A 15730-nucleotide genomic window follows, 5' to 3' on the forward strand; every position below is an offset into this window, starting at 1 on the left:
TGTTTAGATGTTGTGTGCAGTTGTTGCATCAGGGTTGCCTTTGGGCTGTTACAGCTTTAGGCAGACGTGGGAACACTGTGAACTGAGTGGTTTAATTTTGAACTTTTAGGATTCTACATCATCAAACCTTCTTGGTTGTTTGTTCCCAAACTGCCACAGTCCTTTTCTCCTTTTTTGTTCATTCTCAATGCTTTCATTCTCTGATTTTATGCCCTTTTCTTCTGGTTTCTGTCTATATATGGATAGTTATGCAAGTTTGACCGATGTAGGGTGGGATGAATAAACACTTCTGTGAGAAGGAAAGAAAGGAAGATGGAAAGAAAGAAGTAGGAAACAGTTTGCTGAGCTTGAGGGATGAATTTCAGGGGGATACAAGAGGGTGGGATGGAGATGTAAAAAAAAGAAAAGAAAGAAAGGGGCAGAGATCTAGAATATCTGAAATGTTCCCGTGCCCCATGAACCCCCCCTCCCCAACTGTGGAAATTTATTCTCCATGGTCCCTCCACCCTCCACCATCACCACGACCACATTTATCTCTCCCAAACCAAAGTTACGTAACCAGATTGGGGTTCGGAGCCAGAAATGTCCTTACATAACCCCCCACTCTCTCACACTGCACTGTAGCAACACTGGAAAGATTTAGTTCTGGTAGTAATTGAAGGATTTTATTACAGTTTTAATGAAATCGAATTCTTTAAATCTCTTAGAATCACTTTTCTTTGACAGTTTTTAGTATTTATGTTGCTCTTTAGTCAGACCAAATCAACCAATAGAGGCAATTAACTCCGAGCAGCAAGTCCTGAGTGATGCCACATTTATGTTGAACCATGGAGACAAATGTAAACATGACCAGCTGGGAATAATTTACATTACAGATTTGAGGCATGTCTAATGGAGTCTTCCTCAGTTCTTGACAACAACTACATTGGCGGTATGATATTTGCAGTTTTGCCATGTGCAAATTTAGGCAGTTTGATATGTTTTTTCGAACTTCTGTCTTTTGGGTGAGTGTTTCCAAAGAACTTTTACCAGGTTTACACCTCCTCATCTGGTCATTCGAGGGCACTATGCTGCACATTTAACAACTGGTGCTAAAGAGTTGCATAATGAGTCAAATTATAAACATGACCTGGTGTCCAGCTGTTCCCAAGCTTAAGACAGCTGCACTCCTTTCAGACATCTGAAAATCTTTCATTGCAACTCTGAGGCTCAAAGGTTCTTTCCCACAAATCAGTTGAGCCGGTACTTGTGGACATCTGTTGTACTATATAGTCTGTTAAGCAAATTGACATGTTATGAGTGGGGTTAAAGTTCATGTCATGTAACTCAATGGTAATAAAGCTTCCAACAATGAGAAGGTGTGTTGTCTTGCGAGGTAAAGGATGTGTTGTGTTGTTCCTTCTGTGGTGAGCTCATGTCCACTGGTACATTTTAATGTCTGGCACATTTCATTATTAAACTAGCAGTAATCTGGCTCTGTGGGTGGTGGATTAGCAGATTAACAGCCCCGTATAGCACTCATACACACACAACATACACACACAATGACACACATATGTGCTTGCAAATTAGTGCACATCTGCTGTGGCATTAATTAAGGCTGCAGGTGACAGTGGTCAATCCAGGTCCCTGTCAACGAACGAAGATAAAGAGGAACACGTTGTGGCGATGTGCTGTCTTGGAGCTGTTCTGTGATGACACATTGTGATGTCACAATGGAAAAACACGAGGATGTTACAAATGTGAAGACAAATTATTTATATGGAGTTTGAATGTTCCCCCTGTGCCTGCATGGGTTCTCTCCGGGGAGCCTGGCTTCCTCTCTCATTCCAAGGACTAGTTGGGATTTGTTTAGTTAGTTTGGTTGGTTAATTGTGAATTGGCTGTATCTGTATCCGAATGGAAGTCAGATACACATACGTGTTAATACTGTGATAAATTGGTGACCCTGTCTCGGTTGCACCTTGCCTTTTCAACCTGTAACAGCTGGGATTGGCTCCATGCCAACCGTGACCCTGAATTGGACAAACCAAAGAGGACAAAGTGCTGGAATGAATATGGAGTATCCACAGTTGTGATAGATCTGGCAATCCCAGCAGATAGCAGCATCAGGAAGAAAGACCTAAAAAAAACAGAAGTACCAGGGACTGAAGGAACAACTAGAGTAAATGTTTAAGGTGAAGTCTAGAGTGGTTTCAGTGGTAATAGGAGGATCAGGAACTGTAACCCAGACATTGGAAGCAGCTCCAGTAGATTCCAGGCACAAGACCAGATGTACTTCTTATTCTTAGTGTCTAGTTTTTTCTGTTTAATCATTCTATGTTTAATTTTTAATTCTTCTTACCTGTCTTGAGTGTTTAGAAGTGTGTTCTTGCATCTTATTGTGTCTTCACCTCTGTTTTTTAAATATCCTCTGTCTCATGTGCTATTTTATAGTTTTACTTCCTTTGTTGTCTTGAACAGTTTCAGCTGATGTTTCCGATTTCCCCGATTTACCTCATGTGTCTGTCTAAAGTTTGCATTAGCTTGTTGGTGAGTCACCCTGTGCTTCCTGATTTCCCTCAGTCGTGTGTGGACTCATTGGAGATATGTTCTTTCCTGTGTTTTGCAATAATTTCTTTCACTACAATGAAGATTTGTTGCATTTAAGAAGTCTGCCTATGAAGTCTTCATTTGGGGTCACGATCTTCATATTATGACATATCTGTATTATACATTTTTATGCTACCCTTCTGTTAAAAAAAGCAGAGAACCAAGATAATTTGCAGCTACATATTTTTATATTTAACACATACTGAAACAAAGCGCAGGTGCCTCACACAGCTCTCAAGCACAAGTGCCCCCCCCCCCCCTCCTGCTGGTCTGCACTTATGCTGTGCTTAACAGGCAGGGGCCAAGTGGCCTCCAGTTTGTGTCAGCTCCTCTGTTACATGCTCTCTACCCATCTCTTTCACACCCACAAGTGCTTTTGAAATGTTCTCTTGTTGTGGAGTACAGGTTTAATTGGGGAAGTGGTAAAACTCTTTCCTCTAAAATATTTAGCAAAGTGATTTTTACAGAGGTCGTTGTCTTTGGAGATCTATGCTGGGCTGTGGATAGTGACTGCATTACATTTTTACTGCAACAGGGTCCATACTTTTAAATAGGTCAGGGCACGGTTTGCTTATTTGTTCTTGGCAGGTAATGATCACACTGCTTACTGTATTTCAGTGGTCAGTTGCACTTGGGCATGGTGTAGTTTATGCCCTTAGCTGCTTTGTAGATTTGCATAACTCACAGTTCAAAGAAGCCCTTGTTTATCTTATTCTGGGCTTTGATACTGCCCCACAGTTCATCCTCTGTCTGAAACAAGAGTTGTAGCTCCTCTCTATCTAAAGCCACCTTCCCTTTAAGCCAACTTTCTTCTTAATTGGCTTTCCCTCACAAACAAATGATTTGGGAAACATTTGGGCTTCCCAGCTTGTGCTTGACGATCCAATCTTCTCTTGACCTCAAACCTGAAAGTTGGAGAAGTCCTACCAACTCTGACTTTGCAGTTTACTGTGGTAACATCAAGCATAAACAGCAGTAAAGCTGTAGAAGCTGTAATCTGTGTTACCACTGTTGCGCTTTTGTGACTTTCTGAATAAGCTATAGAAAGACCACTGATAATGTGCTATCTGTGAACACAATACCCAGAGATTCAATAGCAATACCAGGTATTGCTATTGAATCTCTGTACCTTGCTGGGAGCAAAAAGAAGTCTGTGATCTCGACTCAGTGTGATGGCACTCTCAGCTACAAGACCCAACTGCTGAGGTAAAGCCAAGCATTGAATAACCACCGCAGATACATAACAGCAGTTTGAAACTTAAGCTTTCGGTTCACAGGAATTTCTTGCACATTCACTGATCTCACTGATACTTTACAGAGAAAAAAGCCTAATAGCATAATAGATGCATTTAACATCCATTTTAATCATTTCTTTTGACAACAGGTGTCATCAGCAGATAATAAAATAAGAAGTCATCCTCGAGTGCTTGTAAAGAAGGCAGCTTCTTTTTGATTCACAAAGACTTTTTTTGTCACTCAGGAGGCTTCTTCAGTTCTACAACCTGGAGATTCCCACGTATTTGACCTCCTGTGTGTCCTAATCATTGATCCTCATCATTGATTGTAGTAAAAAAGTACTTTGAGTGCTAAATTGAAGTAGAAAAGTGTTATGTAAGTACCAGACTGTTCACCATTTACCATGACCTGGATGACTGGAGAACCTACACAGATGCAACTAGAAGTTGTTGTAAGGATTTGTTGATGATTTCAAAGCTGTACTGAGCTGAGAGCTGCCACCTTTTTAATTTGGAGCAGCTGGTGAGTTTTCTTTGAAAGCCAAAAGTCACATTTTTGCTGGTTGAAGTATTTCAGTCTGACTGTAATCAATCAATCAGTGAACTTGTTGCATCAAGCAGCTGAAAAACTATTGTGACCTTTGTTAAGGTCGTTTATTCAGTTTAGTATCACATGACTTTTTCATGCGGTGTACCTGTCTTAGCATTTCATGCCATTTTTTTTAAAACTAGATAAAGAGATTTCTTTTCTATCAGATCGTTTATTTTTTTAATAATGACTAAATGAAAGACATGAAGGTGAGCAAAGCTTGCAGTAGGATATGAGCTGCATTATTCTGCTTTTATTAAACTATGACCCTGTGCACCCCGTCTTTAAGCTTTTGCATTTAATAGATGACGTCACTTTTCTTTCTTTCTTTCTTTGCCCGCTTCTTCCTGTGCATTGCCAGATAGGTAACCATATCCATGCCCCGCCTTCATCTTTTCCCTCATCTGCTGCCTCTCATTGTCCCACACTCAGATTTCCTCAGGTGTGTCCGTCTCTCTGTTATCATCCCAGCACCTGTTGAATCGCTGGTTGCGGTCGATACCGTCGTTAGTGTTTGGCTGCGTGAACAAACGGCCTTTAGACTGTGAATGAATGAATGTGGACTTTGCGTGCCTTTCATCCTGATACAGGGTTGATTTAAAGGAGAAATAAAAACATTTTCACACGAGCAACTGAAACTACAGGTCAAATAACAACTTTAATACCTGCAGGATGAAGGATGGAAGTCTCTGAAAAGCAGCACCGGAGGCTAACCAGGGCGTTTGCTGTGTGTTCAGTTGCAAATGAATAAATTTCTGTTGACATTTATGCCACTTTGTGTGTGTGTGTGTGTGGTCCTTGTGGTGGATTACAGTGTAGTCTGAGTTATTGCCCTGACTTGCCCTCTGAGGGAATGACCACACACGGACACACACAGAGCTACAAACACACATTTTTACGTATCCGAGTATAATCTGCACTCGTCCTGTCAGAGTCCTCGCTCAGCGGGGATCATTAAAGAGCAGTTAATTACCCATAATCCTCTCTAGGCCAGATGTCTGCTCTGTTGGAATGATCTGAATTTGTGAGCCTCCCGTTTCCTCATATTTTCAGCTCCAACAATCGTGCATGTGTTTTGTTGTTTTTTTCTAATCCGTCGTTTCTTCCTGTCTGTTTGCATTGCTCCTCCCACTTTAAAGCCTCTTTCATACCTGCTGTCTTTGATCCTCTGTTGGGAGTTTGTATACTTGATTTGTACTCTCGGTGTTTCTGTCTCTCTCTCTTTCTGCTGGTTTCTCTGCCCACAAATCCTCCCCCCTCTTCTCGCCTCCCGCCTCCTCCTTGCCTCTCTTTTCTGTGCACACTCGCTCGGATCCAGAGGCACTCGAGTGTTGTTGACTTGTTGCAGCCACCCCAAAACAAACTTTAGTCCCACAGCCTGCTGTTTGAGCCACTATAAGGTACTGTAGCAATCGGAGCCTGTGTGTGTGTGTGTGTGTGTGTGTGCGTGACTTCATGCATTTATTGCATTTAATTAGTTTGTAGCAGTGAGTGTGTGCACAGCGTGCAAAGGTGAAACACTTTGAGTCTGTGACTGCTGGATTTGTGAGGCTTTTACTGTCACACGTGTTTTGTTTTTTAACTGATTTAAATCTGCATCAGCTTATTTGGTCTCAGGGGAAAAATCTTCCAATTATCTCTGTTTCCAAAGAGGCTTTGAAGTGATAAATTACTCTCACTGTAAGCTGACAGCCGAGTGACACTCAAAGATGATCTTTACTTTGCTTTTTTTTTTTAAGAAATCCAACTTCGGTGTAATTAAATAAACCTTCATTTGTCCCTTTTGTGACTTTGGAAACATCATCTGACAAAAGCCAGTAACTGATTTTCATCTCAAAGTGCAGAAGTCCCTAAATATAATAACTGTGGCACAATTTGATCCTTTTTTGTTTTAAAGTCATGTTTGACGGTTTCATTCATTAGTTGTTCTCGATTTCTTTGGTTTTTATATTCAATTTTAAACCCAGATTACAATTTAAAATGAGTTTTAGACACAATAAGTGAATCTCAATCCACTATCACGGTCCTGCCATCAAGCTTGTGGGGACGTCTTTGAGAAGAAAAGCGTGTTAACAGTGAGGAATCTGTGTGTCAGCTCATCCTCGTTAGCCGTAGTTTTTAGCAGCTGGCACCTGGGTTTGGAATCCATGTTTAAAAAATGTGATCAACATCCTCCTTCAGTCCAATTAGCAGCTATTGTCAGTATTGTGGAAGTTTGTGTGCATGTGTGGGTGGGTGGTTTGCAGTCGGCAATATGATCTCCCTTTTGTTTGTCTGTGGTTTCACTTTGGAGAAATCGTTCATGCTTTCATCTTCTCCTTCTTCTTCATCCACCTTTTCCTCCTCATCTCCACCTAATCCTCTTCCTCCTCTCCCGAAACACCTCCTGAGCTGAAGTGAGGGCTCACACACAGAAAATCTGCATAAACAGGCTCATTTATTCCTGATATTGTTGCAGATTAGACATGTGATCCTGCTGTCTGTAGCTAGCCATAATATCAACAGCCTTTTATAAGCCAATAATATGCCAGCTAATGTTAGGCTCAAGTAGCCTAAAAATGCCACTTTCTGTCTAATAAACAGTTTGGTTGCATTCTTACATCATGTGAGAGTTTTTTCTGTTGCTCCACTTCCAAGGAAGCTTCAGAAACACTAACAATGATGTCTTTATAAGTACATTTTTAATGTCAATGAGACTTTTTACCCAAAAACTGAAGCTAAAATATGGCTTAATATCATACATAAGAGATATTTTAGACAGATTTTAGGCTAACAAATCATTTAGAACAGTTTAAATACCAGGAAATCCTTTTTCTGGCACAACACTGCTATTATGGAGGGTAACAGACGGTTAATTAAATGAAGCAATCCAATAATGGCACTTATTAAATAACAGTGCACAACCTGAAACATATGATGGCATGACTGAAAACCCAGTAACCTGACTTTTAACTGTGCTTCAGTTAAGTTTTTACTGATATGATTTCTCAACCCGGCAAAAAAAGAAACCCAAAATCACCGCCATAAAGCAACCAGCGAGTTGGACGATCACCCAACCCTAAAGTTGTTGCTCTGCTTTCTGTGATGAAATAATCTCAGTGGATAAAATACAACCAACCTTTTATCAAGAGTGACAGCGAAGATTTATTTATGTTAAAGCCATAATTCAGATCCAGCCAGATGTTGATTAAAGTCGTTTGACTGAATCAGGAGCAGCTAAGAGGAAGACGGCAGTTCATGGCTGTCACGTTTGGTGGAAACCACCACTGGCATGATGAAGTCACCAAAACTCAGGCAGCTAAAGACAGCCAGCGTCTCTGTACAACTTCTAGGGCTCTGACATCAACATCATGAAATACAAATCAAAGGCTTCTCGACACTTTTTCAGCCTCGTTTGAAAAAAATCCCCCTCAACACTTCGGTGAGGTTTCCTAACTTGGGGCGACTCAGCTGGAAAATGGAGCTGCTCTGATCAGAACGAGCTCTGTGGCCCGCAGCAAATAAAACCCACAGTCATAATATCAGATTTAATTTTCTTTCTCAACAGAGGTTTCGCAAGCTGAAACAGAAAACACATCTGAGTTGCACCTGTCTCTTTGCTGGAACAGGATAAACAGGTAAAATCGCTTTCTGGCTCGTGGCAAAGGGGGAAATGTGTGCTGAGCAGAGCACAGAGGAGGTAAACAAATGCTTGACTGCTGAAAAAGAACTTCTGTTTGCCTTGTTTTGATCCGTCATTTCTCTGAAAGCGGCCTCTCTCTTATTATGAGAAGGTTTGGCTTGGCATGCTCTGATAGCTAGTTCAAGGCTGTGCCAAGTTGAGAGAAGGGTAAATATTATGGATGCTGTGGTGAGATTTGAACAGCGAAGGAGAAAAGAAACCACACTTTCTATCACGCTTTGGTCAGCTCATGTGAGCGCTGCAGGGATGTGGAAGGCGAAGTCAGGTCTTGTGGTCGTCCTCGTGTGAATACGACTTGAGAGAGAAGGCGAGAGACGAGAGAGAAATCAGGGAGGTGGAATTTTCTCACCTTGCCTGACTTTTCTGGGACAGAGACGGTGATAAAGGGGAGGGATGGAGAGTGAGAGGCTGAAGCAGTGAAAAGACGGAGTGGTTCAAAGAGATGAGTCTGATAAAAATGATCTTTCTGTCTGAGCCTGAAACAGAGAGAAGAAAGAGAGTGTGCCTGTAACTCAGGGCTGTAGCTGACAAGATGTGGCCGCCTGTGTGAAATTGAGGCCAAAAAAACCCCCAAACAAACAAACAAAAAAAAACCAGGCAGTATCAGCAAGAAATTGAACGGTTCACTCTCTAACGCCGCTCTCTGTTTCACCCTCCAGGCCTCACAGCTGTTACATAACTGGTGGTATCAAGATTTGAGGTGGGGGGAGGCTAAAAGCAATCTTTGTGGTAGGTCCGGGGATGAACCTGGATTAGTGATGGTTTAGGGATATTGGTAATAGGGAATACCAGCAGATTTCATTGAGCAAATATGCCAGAGAGTACTACATGCCAGCAAAAGGGAGGGAGGGAAAAAAAGACAGGAGCTCAGCTCTGCTGACAGCATCCATCCACCTGCTTTAAGTGTCTGTGAGAAGGCTGTGAATCCAGCTTCAGTGCTGTGGTCGTGTCTGCATTTACAAATACCTGTGTCATATCTTTTGTGCTTCACCAGTTTTTGCAGGCTTGGATGAAGGATTGTGATATTTAAGATAATTTCTGATAAAGGCAGATGTTACAAACAGCTCACACCCTCAACAGAGGAAAAATACATTTTTTAGTTTAACTGCATGCTTTTCATAACTTAACTTTTCATAACTATCTGACTGAATCTGCATCTCGAATTTTAGTGACTATTAGAGGCAATATTCCAAGGAAAACCCTTTCCCTACCTCCAGCTCTGGGTTAAATGAGACTATACAAAAGTATAGATTATAGACTATATGCAAAAGATGGCCAGTATAACCCACTGGCAAAACCAGAACCCATAGTCTCATCAGGAAAGTGTTTGTTGATGTCATTAAGTGAGAGGGACGGGGGCCATTCTCCCACAAATTATCCAACTGAAAGTCCTTTTGAAACCCCTGGAGGCGCCTCCTGCTGGCTATTATATCTGGCCACCAGGGGGCGATCTGACATAAAGTGCATGCCTTGCCTTTTGCAATAGACTGTATATAAAAGATTAATTTAGTAACTGTGACATCCCCCAGTGGTTACCAAAATCCTGCTGTGGAGCTTTGAGTTGACATTGCCATCTTGGTGTTTTGACACCAAATGGGACGAGCGAGGGCGTATCTAACTGACACAACAGGTCGTACTCCACACTGCAAGGCTAACAATTCACCATACAATATAAAGCGCTATGAGGCAACTGTTGTGAGTTGGTGCTATACAAATAAAGCTAATTTGAATTGTAGTTGTCATTCGCGTTGTTAAGCATAGCATGCTTTTTGGTCTTCCTGGGCGCTACTAGCAACCCTAAATTACAATATTAGCATCATGTTTTATTCTGGTTTAAAGCTAGACACTGAAATTAAAGAGGGTTCACCCAGTGAGTGAGCTGAGGGATTTTTCTCTATAAACAACATGAGTCGCCCCCTGCTGGCCATTAAAAAACATGTTCTCTTTATTCAGTACCAGAGGTTGTGTCCAATTTTTATATAGAGTCTATGATATGAGATTTTTCTCTCATTAAATAAGTAAACTTTAGATTTACAAAAGCTTGATGGATGTTTTCTATAAATTTATGTGGTAATATCTCATTGTCAGTCCTCGACTTTGTTTCTGTGCAGAGTGCGAACCAGCATCGTCTATTCTCCAGCACACCCTTGAAACACAATGCTCTTCATTAAAGAAACAGCAATAATGATGCTAATAAAGTGGAAAATAATCTACTAAAATGTGCCTTTAGGGAAAGGAGATGAGCTGTGAAGTCATTTTTCTCAGTTTTACTGCTCGGGCTGTTAATGCTGTGATGGCTTCTGGCAAAGAGTTAAACATTCCCATGAAGCCACAGAGAGTCCGCTCCCGTTTCTCTGGAAGCAAACAGACGGAAGTTATTGTGCTGGAATCTCATCTTCATTTCCTCATTGCTGGTCTTATCTGTGTATCAGCTTGCAGAGAAATAAATGTGACCTGGATCCGAGTGAGATGCTCACATAAATGCAGTCAGTCAAGAGTTTATTTAAATATTCTTGTGTCATGAGCTAAAGAACGGGAAACTGAGACTCAGACTCACTAAACCTTGACAATAGAAGACTGGAAAACATTATCTGGTGTGAGTCTCAATTTCTGCTGCTACATTCACATGGTATGGTCAGAATTTTCAGTAAGCACCATCAAAACATGGCTCTGTTGTGCTTTGTATGGAAATTTATTTCAATTCAGTTTTATTTATATAGCACCAAATTACAACAAAATCCCCTCAAAGAACTTTATATTGTAAGACAAAGACAACAATTGAGAGAAAACCTCAACAATCAAACAACCCCCTTTATTACTGCAGTGTACCATCTTCTGATGGCTGCTTCCAGCAGGATACACTCCATGTCACAAAGTTTAAATCATCTCAAAGGGATCTCTGAGTGTGTATGTAGGCCACAGTCATCAGATCTCGATTTGCATCATGGATGTGCAGCTGACAAAGACGTACCTAATAAAGTGACCAGCTCTTTTAATTAATAATTCATCAGTAAATAATTTGAATACCAAGAATTCGTCAGTTGCCAAATTCTCACAGCAGCACTAAAGATAGTTTTTCTCAAGTCTTGATAATTTGGAGAAGAGCTCTTCATCGCCTTTCTCTATCAGGATTTTATCAGGATGTGCAATGCAGCAGAGAGGAAGAGGAAGAGAGATGACAGAGGAGAGCAGGACAAGAAGAAGACGAGGAAGGATCGGGCGGGTTTATCAGGCTGTACGCTCGTTCTCACGGATCAATATAAGGACCAAGAGAGACAGACTGCAGTCTTCAGTCAGACTTCTGCTCTGTTTAACGAGCACGCAGCAGTTCTTCTGATATAAATTAAGTATAATATATTGAATTTAATTGAGCTGGACGGGCAAATAAGGTTAAAAGATGTAAAAGACAAAAGACAGAAAGAAAAAAAATTAGTGGTGCATGGCCACGTGGTCATGAAATATAATGGAGAGATAGGAGTACTTAGTTTTGGGATATAAAAGAACAAGAATGGCCTCCAGTGCTCTTTATTCTCTGCTCCTGACAAATGGAAACGACCTGCAGGCTCCGTGTGTGTGTGTGTGTGTGTGTGTGTGTGTGTGTTTGTGTGTGTGGTGGTCAGTTTGCTTTTCCCTTTTATTCCGTAGTCAACAGAGATGTAACACTGCACCATCTGTCTGCTTTACCTCCAGAGGTAGAGTGCCATCGTTCCACTGCGGTTTTATGAGTTATTATTAGTTTTAGATCTAACCCAACAATGATGCAACAGTGAGCAAATATGATGGATGAAGTGTCCATCATTCTTTGTTTTTGTTACTTATCGACACATCCAGCAGCTGTGGGGCAACATTATTTTTCATTTGGAGTGGTGTTTCTATCTTTCCTATTAAGTCCCTTTATTAAGTTTCCTTTAGTGTTTTTTGTGTGCTTTGGTGTCCATGTACTGCTGACTGAATCCATCACGTTCTCAGTTCAACTCTTCACTGAGTGACGCTCGGGCGGGACTTTTTAATGGGTTAATATTTTAACCTATTTGGGACCACAGACTGTATATAAAAGATGGACTGATGGATTTGAGATGGCTATCAAAAAGTCGTCCCATTATGAAGTTTACGCTACTTTATTTTCACTTTTACTTGAAAGAATGCCGTAATTTATTAAATAAACACTGCGTTGTATTAAAAAAAAGTGCATGAAACTAGCAATCGATGATGTAAACTCTTAAGGAAAACATCTACTGAGGTATTAAATCTGTGAATAGTAGTAGGGTTGTTTTAAGTAGCCTTTTATAAATCCAGAAAGAATTAAAAAGTATCTATATATAAATTTAAAGTAATTCTCCAACCCCAAAGCCCCTTTCTCTACACTGACATACAACACATACAAGACATTGTATGTATCAGTGATTGGCCAACTTGGTGAGTGGTTGTTTTGGGTTTTTTTTTCTTTCTTTTTTTAGGTAATTTGTATCATTTTAATTATTTTTAATAAGCTATTTGCTGCCATCTTCTATTTACAGTCTTTCCGCTGTATCCCACCCACACCTTTTAGGTTCATTATAGTCAATAGCATCATTACAGGAACTCAGAAATTCATAATTTATACCGAGGTTTGAAAGATGAGACTTTTTTGAAAAACAAACAAACAAACAAAACAATAAAAAAAACCTTTCAATTTGGACTTTTCTTCTCTTTTAGCAGAGCTGATGTGGGGATTTTTGTCAGAGTGGCGATCTCTGTCGTACAGGAGAATACTGCAGCATGTTAGCGCTGTAAAATGGTGCGGAGCTGTGGCGAAGTCACCGTTGGCATGCAAAGTGAGTCTACTGGACCAACTTGCATACTGCCAGATGACACCAAAGGAGTACCAAGAGCACATGACTATATAAGTAGCTGCATGTGCGATAACTGTTAAATGTGACACTGTGTTCAGCAGATATTTGCTTGGTGTGTTTTCTTTCCCTTTTATTTTGTTGGTGAGCTTATTCACCTGACAGCGCTGCCCACTGTGACCCCTGAGAGCAGTGAGGAGGAACCGGTGCAATAAAGTTATGAGTTGGACAGCTCAGCAATGTGCTGAGAGCTCAGTAAAGCCAAGCGGAGCTGCACATCCAGCTCATCCTCTCTAACTTCCTCCTTTCACACTGCTCTGATACAAATACTGATTGTAGCTGCTTTCAGTTTTTGGCTCAAAGTAATCATCAATGTCATGTTTAGTAAACACAGAAATTAAAGGTTTTGAAAAAAGTAAGTCAAACGTGGAACAAATGTAAGTTTAGTTCTAATTTTTGAGTTATTTCAAGTTGTAAGGGTTAAGTGATGTTGTGCTGCGAGGTAGCCGTGATACGCCTTTTTCAATCTTGAGTAGAAAATGAATTTCCACTTAGTCCCTTCATAACTGTGTCTGGGTGACCTTGTCCAACCTCTACATCTGTGTGTGTGTGTGAGACCTGTGCTTTACGAGATCGAGTGTGCAGACTTGATAAAGGGAAGGGAAGATGTGAAGGAAAATGAACGGAAAATCCTCTCCTCATTTTGTATTCTCCCCGCTTCCCTCTTTCACCCCTTCACCCGCGCAGTCTCATTCCCTTTGCCGCTCACTTCACTTTCAATTTTTCTCCCTCGGTCTGAGCCCACCCAGTTTCCCTATCCTTATTTAGTCATCTTGCTTTCTTTTTTTCCCATCTCTTTCTGTCCTTCTCCACACGTCTACCCCCATATTTTTCTCTGTCCTTCCACTTTATGGTCCAAAGGTGTTTGGCCACCTTACTTCAGATGTTTTGTACAATTTGTGGATCGTTATCAGATGTTTTATTCACAGCACGAAACAATGACATCTTTATTCCCGTGCAAAAGGCTGCAACACATGAGGCTGTTAGTGCATCAATAATTCAGTGCATCAAGAAAAATTGAAAAATTATGACTGAAAATTATTTAAACAACTTCAGGTGTTCTTAGTAGATGTGCAAACCAGTGAGCCTTTAAGCCTTTATTTTCCTGGCTGAAGACGTATCAGCTTGCACCTTTTCCATTTCACAATGATACCTTTTTTTTCTGCAGGAATAAACTCAAAGCTGATTCATTTCCATTACTTCTTTTTATTTACAGGTTAAGCCACACAAAGAGACATGAACGTCTGTAACATACTTGAGTATTTAAAAAAAAATAAAGATTTATTAAAATGATTTCTTCAAAGCCACGCCCACACAGGGACCTGGCATTCCAGTTGCCTAAGCAACCCTCTAATGCTTATGTGACTATTAGTTGGAATGTTGTCTGGATCTGGTCCAGACGTGTTTTTAGAATTCAGTGAACCATTTCTGTTTTAAAATGTGCAACTTATCTTATATTTACAATAGTCAGTGCTCGTGTACAAGAAGTCAGAGACCAATCACAGACACTGTAACTCATCCCATGTGACACAACTCAGCCAATTCAATTCACTTTCAGCAGAATTCTGCCTGGGACTTTTGGAGGTGGAGGTGGAGCCCAAAGGAAGAAAGGCCCTAATGGGATTGGTCACAGGTTAAAGTTATCACGTTTCACCCCAGCAGCAATGTACTTGCTGGTTTATGCTCGATTTGTTTACATTTTGGGAAATGAAGTCTGCTGGATTAATTTTGCACACTTACTTTAGCTGTGTTGCAGTGAAAGTGCTGACAGCAGTCACTGGATTACTGTGATAGGGAAAAGGGGAAGTTCTGAAGCCTCCGCACCCCGGTCCCAGAAGCTCGGCAGACAGAGCGGGTTGTCTACTAATCAGAGGTTTTGGTCGACCTCTGGCTTACAAAGTGGTTAGACATAAAACAATCGACTTCTATAAATGTGTTTGAATGAGGCTTGTAGTACGAAAGTGTCCAGATTAAGTAGAAAAGCAAGGTCCAGCTAATCCATTTACATACCTTCATGTAACAAGTTGCCAAGGCAACTGTTGTTGTGATTTGGGACTATATAACTAAAATTGAACTGAATTGCTTAGGTTGCTGTCTCTGTGACCCGACCCAGGTTAAGATTCAAAACGCTTCCTCGTCTTTATTCAAGCATCGACAAATTAAGGCAATAAACTGAAGAAAATTGACAGACGGTACAAGTGTAGTAAATTTAACAGACTGTTTTTTAGTGAAATACTACATGATGATACTGAAAGTGCAACGAGAAAGAGGACTGACCTTTTCGCTCTATGTCAGCTTGCGTGATAACAGTTTGCAGTCAAGTCCAAAACGTCTCTACAAACATACAAATAAAAGCTGTCGGTCACACTTGCACGACATCTCATCTCTCGTCACTGATACCAGTCCAGCTTTCTGACTCAGTATCAGACTGACATCTAATCCTCACACTGAATTGGCTCACGTCCTCCTTTCAAGCCTCAATGCTGTCGCCTTGCCGGGTATCTATCTCTCCTACAGCTTTTCGAGTTCCTCAGCTTACTAAAAAGCTTTTATTTCGTCCTAAACAGCAATAAAATGAGAGTAAAGGTTGTTGTCAGCCAAGTCTGCAAAAGTATGTGGACAACAGCAAAAAGGGGGGAAGCAAGGTTGTCCAAATACTTTTGGCTGTGTAGCCGGTGTCTCCTCAGTTTTCTGGTCACATAGCTGATAGTGGACCAATCTATCACTTTCTCCTTCTCTGCAC

General features: G+C 40.9%; 1 protein-coding gene across 1 annotated transcript in view; it reads left to right on the forward strand.

The window, feature by feature from the left end:
• The window catches only part of nhsl2 (NHS-like 2), a 188662-nt gene that overhangs the window by 66266 nt on the left and 106666 nt on the right, over window positions 1-15730 (forward strand). The window lies entirely within an intron of this gene.

Source organism: Neolamprologus brichardi, chromosome 3 (assembly GCF_056152115.1).
Source record: "Neolamprologus brichardi isolate AB-2024 chromosome 3, ASM5615211v1, whole genome shotgun sequence".
NCBI lineage: Eukaryota > Metazoa > Chordata > Actinopteri > Cichliformes > Cichlidae > Neolamprologus > Neolamprologus brichardi.